Here is an 18732-nt window from a genome sequence, read left to right on the forward strand (position 1 = left end):
GTTAATGTGTTGTAATACATTGATTGTTTTTCTTATGTTGAACCATCCTTGCATGCCTGGAATAAACCCCACTTGGTCATGGTGTATGATTTTTTTAATGTGTCTTTGGATTCGATTTGCAAGTATTTTGTTGAGGATTTTTGCATCTATATTCATTAGGGAGATTGGCCGGTAGTTTTCCTTTTTTGTAACATCTTTGCCTGGTTTTGGTATTAGATTGATGTTAGCTTCATAAAATGGGTTAGGTAGTGTTCCATTTTCTTCAATGTTTTGAAAGAGTTTGAGTAAGATTGGTGTCAGTTCTTTCTGGAAAGTTTGGTAGAATTCCCCTGTGAAGCCATCTGGCCCTGGGCATTTATTTGTGGGAAGATTTTTGATGACTGATTGGATCTCTTTGCTTGTGATGGGTTGGTTGAGGTCTTCTATTTCTTCTCTGGTCAGTCTAGGTTGTTCATATGTTTCCAGGAAATTGTCCATTTCCTCTACATTATCCAGTTTGTTGCCATACAGTTGTTCATAGTATCCTCTTATAATTTTTTTAATTTCTTCAGGATCTGCAGTTATGTCACCTTTTTCATTCATTATTTTGTTTATATGGGTCTTCTCTCTTTTTGATTTTGTCAGTCTAGCTAGGGGCTTGTGAATCTTGTTGATCTTCTCAAAGAACCAACTTTTGGTGATATTTATCCTCTCTATTGTTTTTTTGTTCTCTATGTCATTTATTTCCGCTTTAATCCTTGTTATTTCTTTTCTTGTACTTGGTTTAGGATTGGTTTGCTGTTCATTTTCTAGCTTCTTCAGTTGATCCATTAGTTCTTTGATTTTGGCTCTTTCTTCCTTTTTAATATATGCGTTTAGTGCTATAAATTTCCCCCTTAGCACTGCTTTTGCTGCATCCCATAGGTTTTGGTATGTTGTGTTCTCATTTTCATTCGTCTCTATATATTTAGCAATTTCTCTTGCTATTTCTTCTTTAACCCACTGATTGTTTAGGAGTGTGTTGTTTAACCTCCAGGTATTTGTGAATTTTCTAAGTCTCTGATGCTTATTGACTTCTAATTGTATTCCATTGTGGTCAGAGAATGTGCTTTGAATAATTTCAATCTTTTTAAATTTATTGAGGCTTGTTTTATGTCCCAGCATATGATCTATTCTGGAGAAAGTTCCATGAGCACTAGAAAAGTATGTGTATCCTGGTGATTTGGGATGTAATGTCCTGTATATGTCTGTTAAATCTAATTCATTTATCAGATTGTTTAGGTTTTCAATTTCCTTATTGGTCTTCTGTCTGGTTGATCTATGTATAGGAGAGAGTGATGTGTTGAAGTCTCCCACAATTATTGTGGAAACATCAATTGCTTCCTTTAGTTTTGCCAGTGTTTCTCTCATGTATTTTGTGGCACCTTGGTTGGGTGCATAGACATTTACGATTGTTATTTCTTCTTGCTGAATTGCCCCTTTTATTAGTATGTAGTGGCCTTCTTTGTCTCTCAAAACATCCCTGCATTTGAAGTCTATTTTATCTGAGATTAATATTGCTACACCTGCTTTCTTTTGGCTGTAGCTTGCAGGAAATATTTTTTTCCATCCTTTCACTTTCAGTTTCTTTGTGTCCCTGTGTCTAAGATGAGTCTCTTGTATGCAACATATTGATGGTTCATTTTTTTTGATTCATTCTGAGAATCTATATCTTTTAACTGGGGAGTTTAATCCATTTACATTCAACGTTATAACCGTGAAGGCATTTCTTGAATCAGCCATCTTATCCTTTGGTTTATGTTTGTCATATTTTTCCCCTCTGTCTATTAATATCCTTTATTGTACCCATACCGAATCTGTTTAGTACTGAACCTTTCTCTAAGTCTCTCTGTCATTTCTTTGTTTCTCTGTCTGTAGGGCTCCCTTTAGTATCTCCAGTAGGGCAGGTCTCTTGTTAGCAAATTCTCTCAGCATTTGTTTGTCTGTGAAAAATTTAAGCTCTCCCTCAAATTTGAAGGAGAGCTTTGCTGGATAAAGTATTCTTGGCTGGAAATTTTTCTCACTCAGAATTTTAAATATATCGTGCCACTGCCTTCTTGCCTCCATGGTGGCTGCTGAGTAGTCACTACTTAGTCTTATGCTGTTTCCTTTGTATGTGGTGAATTGCTTTTCTCTTGCTGCTTTCAGAACTTGCTCCTTCTCTTCTGTGTTTGACAGTGTGATCAGTATATGTCTCGGAGTGGGTTTATTTGGATTTATTCTATTTGGAGTTCGCTGAGCATTTATGATTTGTGTATTTATGTTGTTTAGAAGATTTGGGAAGTTTTCCCCAACAATTTCTTTGAATACTCTTCCTAGACCTTTACCCTTTTCTTCCCCTTCTGGGACACCAATGAGTCTTATATTCGGACGTTTCATATTATCTATCATATCCCTGAGGTCCATTTCGATTTTTTCAATTTTTTTCCCCATTCTTTCTTTTATGCTTTCATTTTCCATTCTGTCATCTTCCAGGTCACTGATTCGTTGTTCAACTTCCTCTAGTCTTGTAGTATGAGTGTCCAGAATCTTTTTAATTTGGTCAACAGTTTCTTTAATTTCCATAAGATCATCCATTTTTTTATTTAGTCTTGCAATGTCTTCTTTATGCTCTTCTAGGGTCTTCTTGACTTCCTTTGTATCCCGTACTAGGGTCTCATTGTTCATCTTTAGTTCTTTGAGTAGCTGCTCTAGGTGCTGTGTCTCTTCTGGTCTTTTGATTTGGGTGCTTGGGCTTGGGTTATCCATATTGTCTGGTTTTTTCATATGCTTTATAATTTTCTGTTGTTTTTGGCCTCGTGGCATTTGCTGAACTTGATAGGGTTCTTTTAGGATTTGTAGACCAATTGAAGTCCTTATCTCTGATTTATCAGATCTACAGCTTCGTGGAGTACACTTTCTCTAACTAACCAGCAGGTGGCGTCCACGAGCCACCTGTTCTCCACAAGCCAGTTCTCCCCTGCTTAGCCTTTTTGGTGAGTGGGGGAGTGAGTCTTGTGGGGTCCAATTGGTGTACCAAGCTTGCGTGTGTAGTTGGTGTTGCCCGCCCTGTATATGGGGCGTGTTTCTGGGCAGTCAGGGATGGGGGTGGCTCTAACAATCAAATCTCCCTGGTGATCCTAGAGTTTTAAAGCTGCTGCAATAGTCTAATCCTTCAGTTCAGTCCTGCCACAGTTTGTCTCTGCCACTGACCCACAAGTCCTTGGTATTGGCGTATGGCTCCTGAGACTTGCAAGTGGGCCCCTCTTCCAGGCTGTGCACCCCGGGTCCTCTGTTGAGGGATGACTGTGCTATGTCACAGGTGAGTGCCTTCCCCCCAGGGCAGTTCTGGGCTGCTGGGCTGTGTAGGGAGGCTCCCAGTCTGCTGAAATGATGGCTGAATGGGGCTTTGTTAATTCACACTGCTCCACCTTCCCAACTCTGGGACAATCAGCTGAGGTTGCAGGGAAGGCTAATGTCCACGCCCAGTTTTGTGGTGTGTGCCTGTTATTTGAAGCACTTCCGTCACACTGGGTTGTCTGGGGCAGCTCTGGGTTATGGGGCTGGTGATGGGCAGGCGTGTTTCCTGTCCACCAGGATGATGGCTGTGAGCGGACACCCCCCTTTTCTTGGGAAGTTGTGGTGTTTAGTGAATTTTCTCAGCCACTGGATTATTGCGTTTTGTCTGAGAGCTCTCCTAGTTCTGCTCTTGACTTGACCTGCCCAAATTGCAAGTCTTTGAAGCTTTCGGTATTGGGCTTCTTAGAGTAATTGTTTTAGAAAAAGAAAAAAGGATTAAAAAAAAAAAAAAGGGCCCTCCTCAGGGATCTAATGGGTTATTGAAATGCTAAGAGACAAAGCAAGCAGGGCCATTAAGGAAAGGTCCACAGGGCAGAGAGATCAGCTTTTCTTCTGGATTTGCATATGCGCCTCAGGGCCTGAGCTCGGGCCTGAGCTCTGCCCTTCCCCTTTCTATGTTCAGCAGAACTCCAAAAATCCTCCGCTTTTATTTTGGAGTTTTTCGTGTTGTTTTTTTTCTCTATGCCTGTCTCCTCTCTGCTGGGCTGGCTGCTCTCAGATTCTCTGGTGTCTGGTCTCAGTCTATCTATGGTTGGAGTTTGGATCAGGAGAATGAGTTTCCGATAAGGGCTGCCACTGCAGTTCTCCCTTCTCCTTCCCAGAGCTGACAGCCCCTCCTCCCACGGGACTGAGCCTGGCAGGGAGGGGCGCGGGTCCCCTGGCTGCAAAAACTTACAGATTTCGCTGATCTCAGCAGTTCCACAGTTTCATGAGTGTTGTATGAAGTATGCCCAAAGTCAGATTGCTCTGCGGTGTCCAGTCCACGCAGTTCCTGGCTTTCTACCTACTTTCCTGGAGGAGTAACTAAAACATACAGCTCACCAGTCTGCCATCTTGCCCCGCCTCCCTGAGTATTAACATTTTGAACATTGCTAATCTGATAAGTGAAAAATGCTACCACATTTTTATAGTTGTTTTTTTAAAATATAATTCCCATATCACAGAATTCACCATTTAAACTGTAAAATTCAGTGGTTTTCAGTATATTCACAGAGTGGTGCAACAAACAACATTCTAATTTTAGGACATGTCCATCACTGCAAAAAGTAGCTCCATACCTATTAGCAATTAGTCCCAATATTCCCCTAATCTCTTCCCCTGGGATGGTTTGAAATTTTATGGACCCCAGAAAAGATCATATTCTTAAAGCTAATCCATTTCTTTGGGTATGGACCCATTATTGGATTTTAATTTAAGTTGAGATATGACTGACCTCATCACTGGAGCCTTTATAAGAGGATGAAAGACAGACAGAAGCTAAGAGAGTGAAAAATGAGAGAGAAGCCAGAGAAGCGGAGAAAGTAGCAGCCAGAAGCTGAAGGCAACGAAACCCAGGAGAGAAGGAGCAGCAGACGCCGGCCATGTGTCTTGCCATGTGACAGATGAGTCCTAGATCACTGGTAGTCTTTCTTCAGGCCGAAGGTATCTCCCTGTTGATGCCTTAATTTGGACGTTTTCATGGCCTCAGAACTGTAAACTTGTACGCTAATCAATCCCCATTGTTAAAAGTCAGTCCATTTCTGGTATATTGCATTTTGACAACTTTAGCTAACTTAAACATCCCTCATCCTTGGCAACCACTCATCTACTTTCTGTCTTTATGGATTCACCAGTGCTGGACGTTTCATACAAATGTAACCATACTATATGTGGCCTTTTGTGTCTGGCTTCTTTTGCTCAGCATAATGTTTTCAAGGTTCATCCATGTTGTAGCATTTATCAATACTCCATTCCTTTTTATGGCTAAATAATATTCCATTGTGTGGATCTACCACTTTTGCTTATCCATTCATCAGCTGATGGACTTTTGGATTGTTTCCAGTAATGGCCATTATGAATAACGCTGTTCTGAACATTCATGTACAAGTGTTTGCATGAACATATGCTTTAAATTCTTTTGGGTATATACTTAGAAGTAGAATTGATTGGTCATATGGCAATTCTATGTTTAACTTTTCAAGGAACTGCCAAACTGTTTTCCACATTGGCTGCACCATTTTACATTCTCACCAGCAATGTGTGAGGTTTGAATTTCTCCACATCCTTTCTGAGAGTTCTTATTGCTCATTTTAAAAAATTATAGCCATCCTAGTGAATATAAAGTGATAACTCATTGTGTTTTTATTTGCATTTCTCTAATGATTAATGATTGTTCCATTGATCTAAATTTCTACCCTTTGCCAGTACTATTCTGTCTTGATTACTGTAGGGTTGTGGTAAGTTTTAGAATCATGAATTGTGAGTTCTCCAAATTTGTTCTTCTTTTTCACAATTGATTTGATTCTTCTATACAATTTTAGGATAAACTTGTTAATTTCTGAAAAAAAAAGGAAGCTGGGATTTTGCTAGGGATTGTGTTGAATCTGTAGCTCAATTAGGGGGGTATTGCCATCTTTACAATATTAAGTCTTCCAATCTATGAACGTGGCATGTCTTTCCATTTATTTAGATCTTCTTTAATTTCCTTCAGCAATGTTTTATAGTTTCAGAGTATAAGTTTTGCACTTCTTTTTAAAAATTTATTCCTAAGTATTGCATTATTTTTGTATTCTTAATTTCATTTTCAGATTGTTCATTGCTAGTGCATAGAAAAACAACAGATTTTTGCATATTGATACACAAATTACGTTGCACATTGATCTTGTATGTTCTGCCTTGCTGAACTCATTACTCCTTAGGATTTTCTATTTACAAGGTCATGTCATTTGTGATAGGGATAGCTTTACTTCCCTGCTTCTAATACAGAGGCCTTTTATTTCTTTTTCTTGTTTAATTACCCTGGCTAGAACTTCCAGTACAATGTTTGATAGAAGTGGTAAAAGGGACATCTTGTTTCTAATCTTAGGGGGAAGGTATTAGTTCATTCACCATTAAGTATGGTGTTAGCTGTGGTTTTTCATAGGTGAACTTCTTCAAGGTGAGGAGATTCCCTTTATTTCTTAATTCATTGAGTTATTTTTCTCATGAAAGTGTGTTGGATTTTGTCTTAAGTTTGCTAGAGCTGCTATCACCAATACCACACAATAGGTTGGCTTAAATAGTGGGAATTTATTGCCTCACAGTTTCGAGGCTAGAAGTCCAAAATCAAGATATCAGCAAGGCTTGGCTTGCTTTCTCCCTGAAGATTGTAGCAATCTGGTGGTGGCTGCCAGCAATCCTCGGGGTTTTTTGACATGTTTTTATGCCTCCCATCACATGGCAATGTCATCTCGTTTTCTGGCTTATGTGACTTCCAGATTTTCTTTATAAGGCCTCCAGTAATCCAGATTAATCCCTGCTTCAGTTGGCCACACCTTAACTATAAATAAGTATCTTCAAAAGGTCCTATTTACAATGGGTTCATGCCCACAGAGAAACTAAAATTAAGAACATGTGTTCATTGGGGTACATAATTCAATTTACTACATTTTTGTCAAATGCTTTTTCTGCACATATTGAGTTGAGCATGTGGTTTTTGTCCTTAATTCTATTAACATGGTGTATTACATGATTTTTGTATGTTAAATCATTGTTGTATTTCCTAAGATAAATTCCACTTTGTCATTGTGTATAATACTTTTTATATGTTGCTGGATTTAGTTTGTTAGTATTTTCTTGAGGATTTTTGCATTTATATTCATAAAGGATATTTATCCTTTTCTTGTGATATCTTGGTCTAGTTTTTGTATCAGGGTACTACTGACTTCATAGAATGATTTGGGAAGTGTTTCCTCCTCTTCTATTTATTGGAAAAGTTTGTGAAGGATTGATATCATTGGAACATTTGGAAGAATTTATCAACGAAGCCATCTGTGCTGGTTTGGATGTATTATGTGCCCCAAAACTCCATGTTCTTTGATGTAATATTGTGTGGGCAGACATATTAGTGTTGATTGAGTTGGAACCTTTGGATTAGGTTGTTTCCATGGAGATGTGACCCACCCAGCCATAGGTGATAACTCTGATTAGATCATTTCCATGGAGGCATGACCCCGCCCATTCAGTGTGGGCCTTGATTAGTTTACTAGAGCCCTATATGAGAGCTCAGACAGAAGAGCAGGTGTGAGTAACATTTTGGCGAGCAACTGAGAGTGACATTTTGGAGGAGCTGCAGCTGAGGCAGACATTTTGAAGATGGCTGTTGAAAGCTGACACAGACATTTTGGAGAATGTCATTTTGAAACACAACCTAGGAGCAAGTCGACACCAGCCATGTGCCTTCCCAGCTAACAGAGGTTTTCCAGATGCCAATGGCCTTTCTCCAATGAAAGTACCCTATTGTGGATGCCTTACCTTGGACACTTTATGGCCTGAAGACTGTAACTTTGTAACCAAATAAACCCTCTTTATAAAAGCCAATCCATTTCTGGTGTTTTGCATAATGGCAGCATTAGCAAACCAGAACACCACCCGAACCTAGACTTTCCTGTTTTAAAAATTATTATTATTATTGCTAATTCAATCTCTTTTCTTATTACAGTTCTATTCAGATTTTCTAATTCTTTTTGAGTAAGTTTTTGGTAATTTGTGACTTTCTAGAATATCTAATTTGTTGGCAAAACTGTACATAGTATTCCCTTATACTCCTTATTTCTGTAACGTCCCCTCTTTCTTTCTTTGCTTTTTTTTTCCCCCAAAGAGGAAAGGAGATTATTACATGGCTGCTATAAGGAGACTGGAGCAAAGCAAGTTCAGATCTGTCTCCCCGAGTCAGAAGGGTTTAGGGTTTTTCTGGGATTTAGACAAGGGTAGGTGGAGGTAGTGAAATTGGCAGATATCGATTGATTGGTTTGGTGGCCTGGAATTGTGTAAGCATGAGCCTGCAGACTCACAAGAGCTGGGGTAAGCCTTGGGTTACAGTTTACAGCAGTGTTGTAAATAGTTCAATTACCATAAAACAACAAGTAAAGAGACTAAGCTAAACAAACTATAAGATCTGACAAAAACCAGCTAGTGGAAATAGATTGTTACTGGTTACTGTAGTCTTGTAAAACATGAGATAACAAGTAAGGGAATAGAAGTAAAGTAAACTTACATTTACAATGAAAATCTGGTAGTCAGTAGTTATGATCTACAGGGAAACAGAGGCTTTTCCCAAGGACCCAGTGAAGGGGTCCTAAAAGGAAATGGGCTACTTTGTAACAACAGCAGCTAAATGGTTACAAAAATTTACTACTTCTGCTCTTTTTTGTTCATGTTTTTTCTTTTTCATTGATCATCTCCCCCTCTTTAATTCTTGATTTTAGTAAATGGAAATTTCTGTCATTTTTCCTGGTCAGTCTAGCTAATGTTTTTCCAATTTTGTTGATCTTTTCAAAACCAAACTGTGGTTTCACTGGTTTTATCTATTGTTTTTCTGTTCTCTGTTTCATTTATTTCTGCTCTAATCATCATTATTTCCTTCCTTCTACCTGCTATGGGTTTAGTCTGCTCTTCTTTTTCTAGTTTCTTAAGGTAGAAAGTTTGGTTATTCATTTGAGATCTTTCTTCCCTTTCAATATAGGCATTACAGCATAAATTTCCCTCTAGGCACTGCATTAGCTGCATTCTTTAAGTATTCATATGTTGTTTTTGTTTTCATTCATCTCAAAGTATTTTCTAATTTCCCTTGTGATTTCTTCTTTGAGCCATTGGTTCCTTAAGAGTGTGCTGTTTAATGTCCACCTATTTGTGAATTTCCCAAATTTTCTTAGAGTATTGAAGTCTAATTTTATTCTATTTTGTTTGGAGAACATACTTCATATGATTTCAATCCTTTTTAATTTATTGAGACTTATTTTTATAGCGTATTACATGGCCCATCCTAGAGAATATTTCAGGATAACATTTGAGAAAAATATATATTCTGTTGCTGTTGGGTGGAGAGTTTTATAGAGGTCTGGTAGTTATGATTGGCTTGTAGTGTCATTCAGCTCTTCTATTTCCTTATTTTTCTTCTGCCTTGCTCTATCCATTATTGAAAGTCTGGTATTGAAGTCTGCAACTAGTACTGTTGAATTGTCTATTTATCCCTTCTTTTCTACTATTTTTTCATACATTTTGGAGGGGTCTGTTGTTATATGCATATGTGTTACTAATTGTTATGCCTTCCTAACAGATTGACCCTTTTATCATTATAAAACCTTCTTTGTCTCTAAAAGCAATTTTTGTCTTGATGTCTATTTTGTCTGATGTTGGTATAATCACTCCAGCTCTATTTTGGTTTATGTTTGTATGTATTTTTCCATCCTTTTACTTTCAACCTGTTCATGTTCTGAATCTGAAGTGAGTCTCATGTAGACAGCATATAATTAGGTCATGGTTGTTTATTTAAAAAATTTAATCCATTTTGCTAATTTCTGCCTTTTGATTGGAGTATTTATTTACATTTAATGTAATTAACTAATAAGGTGGGATTTACATCTGCCATTTTGCTGTATCTTATGCAAAGATATCTTTTACCTATATCTTATGTCCTTTTTGTTCCTGTATTTCCCCATCACTATCTTTTTTTGTATTAGATATATTCCAGTATATCATTTTTATTCTCTTATTGTTTCTTTCAATATATATGTTCGGTAGATGATTTTTTAATTGGTCATCCTGGGGATTAGAATTATCATCTAAAATTTAAACCCATCTAGTTTGGATTAGTTGCAACTTAATTTCCTTTGTATACAAAAATATTGTTCAAATATTGGCCTATTATCTCCTCCTCCTTTGTGAAATGAACAGAAGCTCTGAGAACGGAATTTTTAGGGAGTTGCCAGACAGGTCAAATAGTGACAATGTTCTGGGGATGGGATATATGTATGTGGTGCTCTAATCCCATTCTATCCCTTCTAGTGGCTGATTGGCTACTGGTTTTCATAGCTACTGCAGTAGCCTGGCTCTTGGTTTTCAAGGTTACAGCAGAGCTGGGGAGAGGGAAGGGGGATGACAGGATTAGGGAACGTTAAAATGACAAAAGGTCACTGTTCTTTCTGAGATTCAGCTGTTCATCTTGGATAAATGCTCTTTGGATTGCTGTAACCCTTTGGTTAATTTCCAGAATTGTGAAAAAGTTGCTTTGACAATTTTTGCCAGTATTCTCATTGCTTTTACAGAGAATTATGTTTTTTAGATCCTTACTTCACTATTCCGGAAGTGCTGCTCCCACCTCATTTTTTGCTTTAAATTTGGAGCATTTATTCTGCAAAGGACACTAGAAAGTATTGTTCCTCTTCTGTACATTCAGGGGCTTCCAAGGCTTGTACAAAGAGTTTCAATGTGTGGGCTGAGAGTGGGTATGACATTCTAGACAACCTTGCAGGTCAAGTTTTAAAGGTAGCAGTAGGATTTTTGGAGGAAAGGATAAGAGTCAGCTTTCCTAAAAGAAAATAAAAAGCTAAGAAGTAGCCCAAGATGAAGTGAGATGGTTCAAGTCAGTGGCTTTCAACCTTGGCTGCACCTTTGAGCCATCTGGGGGAGCTTTTAAAAAAATGCCAATGCTTGTGCCCCACCCTGGGAGATTCTGATTTAACTGGTTTTGGAGTGTGACCTGGACTTAGTATTTTAAAAGCTCTCCAAGTGATCCTGGAGAACTACTGGTCTAGGATGGGATTTCAAGGCAGAGGTTGACATCTTGAGCCAGAGCCACAGTATAATGGGATGACCCTAAACAGCAATTTTCTCAAAGTGTATTCTGCAGACTCCTTATATCCAAAACAATTTGCATGTGGTAAAGAACCAGGTTTAACAAAAATTAAATTTTCCAGTCTGTCATGAATGGATGCTTTTATAAAGTGCAATAAAGTGAATTACTAGAAAAATGAAATGAGAAAAACAACATAAAAAATGCAAGCTCAAGTATCTTATTATTAGATCCAACAGACATAACTACTTTGTGAAATAGCTACAAGAGTGTCTAAATACATACACTCAACTTGGTGCTGACCTTGTTGTGGTCAGGTAGCTAAGTCTATGGACCATCACCAGTCTGGGACAAGCATGAGAGACTAGGTGAACTCAACTTTGAGTTCCTTTTTGAAGAGACCAGACACAGGGAGGTGTTGCTGGCTGCACTGAGAAAGCTGATCAAAAGGGAGAACCATGGGTAAAAAATGAGCCCTCCTTTGCCCTTTCTGGCTGGCAACAAGACAACTGCAGAGAGGTATGTCTAGCAGGCAAAGTGCAATCCAAGGTGGATATTTGGCATTTGGAGGATGGACAGTAGTAGCTCAGGTAACATCTGCACAGGATAGTAGAAGCCACTAGACAGGGGTCATTGTTTTAGGTCCTGATAGAAAGAGACAAAGAAAGAGTTCCCTAAGAGAAGCTCTGGATGACCCTTATAGTCAACAGAAATGGGGTGAAGAGAAGCCCAGAAGACAATGACCATGATGTGTTTGAAAAGGGAGGATTCACATGAGGCATGGGCCATTACAGAGCGAGAGAGAGAGAGAGAGAGAGAGAGAGAGAGAGAGAGAGAGAGAGAGGGAGAGACAGAGAGAGAGGGAGGGAGGGAGGAAGGGAGGGAGGGAGAGGAAGAGGGAGGAAGAGGAGGTAAGAAGAGAGAGAGAGGATGCCTCACAGGGATTGCAGAAGGTGGCAAGTGGATTGGAGAGGGCACAGGTTGGCTTTTAGGAAGTGTGGCCACAGAGATGGAATTCCCCTAACCATCCTCCTCCTGATCTTTATGAATGCCGTATTACTTATTAACCTAAGTTAATGAATTGTTCCAGCAGTGAAAGTGGATGATTTTATAGGCTCATAAACCTACAGATTCCTACAGCTAACAGTCTAATGCCATCATTGGCAGTTTACTGCCCTGTGTAAATGTTGGCTCTGCTGCTCTCTGGGTGGAAGGCAGAGGGGTGTAGGAGAGGCAGGTTCTCACATTTGAGCGGCTTCTCGAGAGGGTGGGATTACAGTGCTTGAGAGGAGGTGGTTCACTTTCAGTCCTTGGGACCCACTGTCTTTAAACGGACAGCCAAGAATGGCATGAGGTTCAGCTGACTGAAAGAGATGGAAGGATCTCAGGGTCCTGGTTCAAGGCCTTTATGTTCCAGGTGAGTAAATAGGGGTCCAGAGAAATTACATAACTTGAGAAAAGCTACAGAGATAATTAACAGAAATGGCAACAGAAGTCATGTATGAGGTTCTATATTTGGTTCCAAAAACTGAAAAGTGTAAGTACAGGATTGAACATCCCTGGTTTAGCAGCAACTTGTGTTTAAAAGTTTTGGGGATTTAGTTGCTAAAAGCTTTGAATGAGCCAGCACTAAGATGTTGTGAGTATGTCATGTTTAAAGATAACATTTATTATATTTTCAAATTATGAAATAGATATTATGTTCATAGTAAAGAATTTGAAAAATATTAACAAATATAAAGACAAAATCAGAAATCACCCATAAAATCTAACTCTATTAATATCTGTTAATATTTTATACTTCTACACAAACATAAACATATTGCATATATAGTTTCACATCTTTTTAAAAATTAAACTTTTTAGATAATTGTAGAGTCACACATAGTTGTAAGAAATAATACCGAGATCCCAGTACTATTTACTCAGATCCCCCAATGATAACATCTTAAAAAAACTATAGTACAATATCATAACCAGGATATTGATTGATGTAATCCACCAATCCTGTTCAGATACTGTGATGGTTTGGAGCTATGCATCCACAGAAACATGTTCTGAAACTTAATCCATTCATGTGGATGTGAACCCATTGGAAATAGGACCTTTTGATGCGGTTACTTCAGTTAAAGTGTGGCCCATCTCAAACAGGATGAGTCTTAATCCTATTACTGGAGTCCTTTATAAGCAGAAACAAATTCAGAAAGGTAGACACAGAGGAAGCAGCTAGGAGCTGAAAGTCAATGGAATCCGAAAGAGAAGGGAGAGGCCAGGAGAGGCCACCATGTGCACTGTCATGTGACAGAAAAGCCCAGGACCAAGGATCATCAGCAGCTAGACCCAGAATGCCAGTCTTCAGGAAAGAAAGCATCACCTTGATTTGGACTTCTCCTGGCCTCAAAACTGTGCAGAAGTAAATTCTTATTGTTTAAGCCAACCCATTTCATGGGACTTGCTTTGGCAGACAGAAAACTAAAACAGATACCCCAGTTTTACTTCGTGTGTGTGTATTTAGTTCTAGACAATTTGATCATATTTGTAGGTTTGTGTATCCACAGCCACAGTCAAGATATGCAACAGTTCCATCATCCCAAGGACCCCTCATGTTTCTCTTTTCTAACCACACCTCCCCGCTTCCCTCATCCACCTCCCCTCCCAACCTGGCCTTCACCCCTTGGCAATTTCTAAAATTTTGTCTTTTCAAAAAAATGTTATATAAATGGAATAATACACAAGGTAACATTCTGAGATTGTCTTTTTTTTTCCACTCAGCATAATTTCCTTGAGATCCATCCAGGTTGTTGTTTTGCATCAATAGATTGTTCCCTTTTTTTTTTTTTTTTTAGCTAAATAGTATTCCATGGTATGAATGTACCAGAATTGGTTTAACCATTCACCTATTGAAGGATATCTGGATTGTTTATAGTTCTTGGCTATTACAAACAAAGCTGTTACAAATAATCATGTATAGGTTTTTATGTGAACATAAGTTTTCATTTCTCAGGGATAAATGCCCAAGAGTGCAATTGCTAGGTTATATGATAGTTGCATATTTTTGCAAGAAACTGTCAAACTGCTTTTTCGAGTGTGAATCATACAGTTTTAATAATGAATATGACTATTTCTCTAAGTAATTAAATATTCTTAAAAGAAGATTTTTAATTTCTACATAATATTGGGAGGAATGGATAGAGCATAATTTATTTAAACTTTCCCTAATGTTGGACATTTCGGTCATTCAGACTTTTGCCCTGTAGCAATGAGTAACAGACTCCTGCTTGTGGAATTAGTGTGGAGAATAGGCCAGTTGGAACTGGTTCTTGCAGGATCCAGGAGTGACCATGTTCTGAAAGACTGATTCTTGCTAAGTTCACTGAAAAGAGGGGCCTGAGGGAGACAGCAGGAGGGCACCGTATTCATCTTTCATTGAGAAACATAACTGTCACAGGGACAGGAAGTACTCCTGGTAGCACTGGTACAAAGAACACCCTCTTCCACTTACGTTGGGAAGAATATTATAATTAGAATCCATCTTCTAGTTTACTATTAGAAAGACACCAAGATGCCACAACCCTTCCATGGAGTTAAGTCCAAGGGAACCAGATGGCTCCTTGGTGACCCTGGAACCAGGAAGATGGAGGTGGGGTGCCTCTCAGGGCCTCATTCCAGCATGGCCGAGTGTAACCTTCTCATCTTGAGAATGGCCATTCCAGAGGGAGCACTGGAATCTGCTGGCTAACCTGCGCATACTTGCCCATAGTCTCGCTTTTGATTTCTGTGTGTCTGTGGCTAAAATCTGTTCTGATTGACACAATCTTTCTTTTGTGAGTCAACGCTGACAATCAAGTTCTATGAGCCTAGTAGCTTTTCTCTCGCTTTCCACTGATTTTGAATGTTTGGACTCTGATCCATCTGGGGTTGACTTTGTAGATTAACTCCCAGTGGAAAACGGGTTCCTCATCCTAAGTTCTTGGAGGATGCCTCACTGTAGCATCTGTGTACTCACAACTTTCACTATTACTTTCGTTATTATAAATAACTTGCGCTCTTGTAAACAACCCATTCTGCATGAATCCTGGCATTTTAAAAATTACTTCTTCAGGAGAAGTTTTAGAAGTGGAGTTATTGGGTTAAAGAGTGTGAACATTTTGGGGTTCTTGATGACGATTTACAATTGATCTATAGAAGAGTTGCCTTGATTTCCACTCCTCCTGGAGCTGTACAAAAACATCCAATTTCATCTTATGTTCATCAACAGACAGTTCTTTTAAAAAACGCTAATTTTATGGATGAAAAAGGGATGTTTAATGATTTGAATTTGTGTTTTTCATTTTCAGTGAGCCAAACGCTAACACATAAATAGGATGCCTCCTAAGGCAAGCTTGAGGGCTACCAATGGGGACCTTGTGAGTTGCTGGATGGGTCACGGTGGGCCATCCCTGGTTTTCAGAATAACTCTTTTTGGCACTGTCCACAGTAAGAAAAGATTTCTCTACCAAAGGCTGTGACCACGGAAGCTGTGTATTGGGGGTGTGACTTGGAGTTCCAGACACTGCAGTAGTATGGACATCAGTCACTCATTCATTCAACAAACAGCTACTGAGGATCTACTTTCAAGGCACTGTGATAGGCACTGGGGATACCCAGAATCAGCGATACACAATCTCTTCTCTCAGGAGTTTACAACCAAGGACATGAGGCAAACAGAGCTACAAAGTAACATAGTAAGCATACACAGGGTGCTATGCTATGGGAACAGAAAGGGAGAAATACTGAGTACTACCTGAAGGGTAAGGGTCAGGGATGTCTAGGCTGAGTCTTAAAGAACAGTAGGAGTTTAAGTGAACATGAGAATTAGGTAGAATTAGGGAAAAGATTGGAGGAAAAGAAATTTCAGAAATTTAAGGGTACACAGAGGGCTGCCTAGGGCATCTGGAAGAAAGATAGGATGGTTGGGATAACGTAAGGGGAAAGGAGAAATTCTAAGGTAACCCCAAGACCTTGGATAACTCCGGGTGCTTATTGGCACTTCTGCTCTTTGGCTATACAGAACTGAACTTATTGATCCCTGCCCAAGGTAGAAAGTTCCAGAATGCTCCAGGTATAATCTCGCTCAGTTAGGCTAAGCTCCAATACTCTTGGGGTATTATAACTCACCCTTATACACCTAAGTGGTCTGTTTTGAAGTCTGACTGACTCACTGATGCTGCTGTGACGCTCTGGGCAGGGCATAGGTATACTTGGAATCAGGAAAGGGGAATTTGAGACTTGGCTCTGCCAGCAACCACTTGTGAGACCTTGAATGGATCATGTCGTCTCTATGAACCTCAGTTTTCCATCTAGAAAATGAGGTTAAAAGGACTTACTTTATAGGGCTGCAAGAGGTCAAATGAGATTTGTAAAAATGTTTGGCAACTATGAATTATTATTATTGCTATTACTTTTAAGCTTAAAATAATCACTTCTGCAAGAAACTTCTGTTGATTGGCAGCCAATGTCTCCTACCTTCTCGCAGCATGAAATCAGTGATTCTCAAACCTAAGTGTGCCTAATAATCACCTAGAACTTGCTCCAAATGCAAATTCCCAGCCACTATCCCAGGAGATTCTGATTGAGTAGGTTTGGGTTGGTCCCAGGAATTCATAATTGTAACAAGCCTCTGGGATAATTCTGATGCAGGTGGTGATACGAAGCTTTGGAAAAACAGGAGTTGAATTCTACAGCCTAATGTGTTAGGAACAAAGTCTCATTCACCATTTGAACTCAGAACCTTAATAAATGCTTCTGAACTGAACTTCTACAGCTGAACTTGAGGTTACTATAAGCTATCTAAGTGGAAATATCCCTGGGGTACATTTGGGTGGGAGCTCAGGAGGAAAGTCTGCATAGGAGATACGATTTGGGAGTTGTCAGTGTACAGATAAAGCTTCCAGCGGAGGTGAAGTGGGGCAGCCACACTCCAGGTTCCAGTATTGCCTATTTGGCCCTGTTTATTTTAGCTTCTATCAAAAAGAGGTGTCTGGATATCCCCAGCCTCGTCATACCTGAAAATCAACAAGTCCAAACGTCACTCATCATCTCTCCCCTAAAAGCTGCTCCTTCTTTTGCATTCTCTCCATAAACTGCCCCACCATAGGAAGGAGAAGAGGGAGTCATCCATGTTAGCATCTGGGAGAAGACATTCCAGGCAGAGGAAAGAGCTTGTCCTAAGGTCAAGAGCGATTGCCCGCCATGAATGTCTTTCTCATTGATCAGAAAACCAAACTAGCTGGTTTTATGGGCTTTGGTCTGGAATGTGCCAGGGTGAGTGGAAGTGGGGGAGGTGGGAGCTGTTGGTAAACATTTCAGATGCCGTAGGAAAATCTAATTCATGACTTTCCCATAGCCGGAGGTTTTGGCAATTGCTTCTTGTTGGGATTTCCCTTCATTTTTGAAGATCTGAGGTTTCAAAGAAAGATTTGGTCTGGTCCTCCCAGGCTGGTTTTGCCTGGGGCAATCTTAGACCTGTAGAGACAAGTAAAGCAGGCAGAGAGGTCAGAACAAGTGTCTATCTTATGTTGATGTTGCTTGTTCTTTTGTTACCTTTTCAGGTTTCTCAAATGCAGATCAGAGCCCCCTTTGGAGGTGAATCTCCATATAGCAGGATTGAAGTGACAGTAATAATTTTGAGTTGCACTTTAACAAATACAAAAACTTCTACAATAGCGGGAAGAAGGGAACATTTATTGTGTTTCAACCACTGTGGTAGGTGTTTTACCTACATCATTTCATTAAATTTTCATTACTATGCTGCAGAGTAGGTGCTTTTGTCACCATTTTACAGATGTGAAAAGTAAGGCTCACAGGTGCTAACTTTTCCTGCTTACAAAAAATATGCACAATAAAATTTTCAAAAAATAAGAATGTAAAATATAGGAAACGAAAGTCCCTCATAATTTCACCTCTCAGAGGAAACCACTATGAACAGTTGGTGTATAATCTTTCTTAAAATTTTAAACGTATACACAACACACATTCTCCCCCCAACCCCACCCCCCGCCCCTCAAGAAACTGGGACCATAACTCTACTTACGGTTCTGAAACTTGCCTTTTTTTCTATTAACAGTGTGTCTTGGTCATCTTGCCGTGTAACTATTTATTCTTATTAACGGAGCCGGGCTTTCGAGGGTCTCTGATGACATACCTGATTGCGTGACGTCACGTAAACGAGGGCAGAGGACAGAATTCCGCGATGTGATGCCAATAAGCAGGGCTCCTCACGCCCTTACCCTCATCGTGACCCTCCAAGGTTCAGCCCCACTTGCAGGAGTGGCTTGGGCGGCCGCTGCGGCTTTGAGTAACCGAGATGACAAAGCCGCTGCCCACGCTGCCAGGAAAATCGGGCGCGTTGCTCGTCTTCTAGCCACTCCTCTGGGCGGGAGCTGGTAGAAAGACCGGGAGGGGGCGGGGCCGGGCCGGGGCCGGGGCGGGGCTCTGTCCGAGGGGCGGGGCCGGCTGCGCGCGGCGCGCGGGTGCGTGCGTGCTGGTAGGCCGACCGCGGAGTGACGTGCGGTTTGCCCGCGGCT

At 39.9% G+C, this 18732-nt stretch overlaps 1 long non-coding RNA gene across 1 annotated transcript; it reads right to left on the reverse strand.

Annotated features, from left to right (window-relative positions):
* Nucleotides 1-13980: 13980 nt before the first annotated feature.
* Nucleotides 13981-18554, reverse strand: LOC119534878. The gene is made up of 2 exons (XR_005217126.1): nt 18240-18554; nt 13981-17671 (listed from the first exon to the last, which is right to left on the reverse strand). It is a non-coding gene; the product is annotated as an uncharacterized LOC119534878 (long non-coding RNA).
* Nucleotides 18555-18732: the final 178 nt, after the last annotated feature.

Source organism: Choloepus didactylus, chromosome 5 (genome assembly GCF_015220235.1).
Source record: "Choloepus didactylus isolate mChoDid1 chromosome 5, mChoDid1.pri, whole genome shotgun sequence".
NCBI lineage: Eukaryota > Metazoa > Chordata > Mammalia > Pilosa > Megalonychidae > Choloepus > Choloepus didactylus.